At 36.5% G+C, this 1,592-nt stretch overlaps 1 protein-coding gene across 1 annotated transcript in view; it reads left to right on the top strand.

Annotated features, from left to right (window-relative positions):
• LOC106872663 (iroquois-class homeodomain protein IRX-6) overlaps window positions 1-1,592 on the top strand; it is a 235,715-nt gene that overhangs the window by 221,078 nt on the left and 13,045 nt on the right. The gene's annotated exons all lie outside the window — the stretch shown is intronic.

Below are 1,592 nucleotides of genomic sequence, written 5' to 3' on the forward strand. Positions count from 1 at the left end.
TGTGTGTGTGTGTGTGTGTGTGTGTGTGTGTGTGTGTGTGTATGTGTGTGTGTGTGTGTGTGTGTGTGTGTGTGTGCGTGCGTGCGCGCGCGTGTAAACATTATAATAAATAACAATATAACAATCTGGATCGGCGTCACCACCAATGCAGCAGGCGTGAATCTTGATTTCCCGACACACAAAACACTGATTCATCGAGACGAAAATGTTGCTACCATACGTTTGTGAGCTTGTTGTGATTTTTCCTAAAACATACGACTATCTCTTAAGATATGGATTTAAAAAATGGTTTCATTATAGCAAAACTAATTAACCACACACACACATATATAGCAATGAACCATGTAACACACAGCCACACACACACTCACACATGTAAATGATTGTATATATTAAACATTAGACGTTTGTCAAGAATAACTCGACCAGAAATGTTTATTTAACAAAGAGCTTAACGAATGTAGTAACACCGTGTGTATGGCGGCTATACATGGCTAAATTCGCTATCAGTCACACCAGACTAAGTTTACAGACATGCGTCTACCAAATTATGTAATTAATGTGAACCTGTTTTTACTAAAAGTGTGTATGTGAGAGAGTGTATATACGTTTGAGTAAGTATTAATGTGGGCAGCTGAGCGCGCTAGGAACCGTATAGGTAAAATATAGTCGTCATTAACTGTGACTCTATGTGCTACCAGCTCATATACTGCTAGAAGTAACAGCTAAGCCACTTAGAGTTGCGTAAAAGCACATTTGTATATATATACTGACAGGGTGGACCGTTGCTACATGAGTGAAGCAACGCTAGAACACCAGACTGCAAAGTTTCATCCCAATGAGAATTGTCGATAGTGTGCCTCCATAGGTTTATATATATATTGACAGCGAAAATTAACTGTTTCATGGACGCTTCCCATTATTAGCATGGAGCAGTGCAGTCCGGTGTTCTAGTGTTGCTTCGCTCATGAGGTAGTTATTCACCCTGTCAGTATATACGAATGTGCCTTTACGCAGCTACAAGTGGTTTAACTGTTATTTCTTGCAACATATGCGTTTGTAGCACGTTCACTCACAGTTAGTGACGACTAAAGTTTTGCCTATACGGTTTATATTGCATCCAGCTGCCATATAATTCTACGAGTGAGCGGACAAACGAAAGAAAGACACACTCAACACATATAACAGGTGCTACATATATTATTATAATTTAAAATAGTTTGACTTGGCTTCATGCGACTTAAAGTTTCGTGGACTTCTTACAAAAACCTTTGCTCGCTCAGGCTCAGGTCACCGAGTAATCTGAACGAGCTAGGTTCCTGTAAGAAGCCTACAAAACTTTAAGGTGCATGGACCCGAATCAAATTGTTTTAAATAATAATAATAATAATAATAATAATAATAATAATAATAATAATAATAATAATAATAGTAATAATAATAATAATAATAATAATAATAATAATAATAATAATAATAATAATAATATGTATATGGCGTTTTTATACCTTTTACCAATAGAGAGAATTCTTTTCTCCACCGTAACTGCAGTGAATTTGCCTTTAGAAGTTGGAATATCACAAGCGTATTCT

This window comes from Octopus bimaculoides, chromosome 1 (assembly GCF_001194135.2).
Source record: "Octopus bimaculoides isolate UCB-OBI-ISO-001 chromosome 1, ASM119413v2, whole genome shotgun sequence".
NCBI classification, from domain to species: domain Eukaryota; kingdom Metazoa; phylum Mollusca; class Cephalopoda; order Octopoda; family Octopodidae; genus Octopus; species Octopus bimaculoides.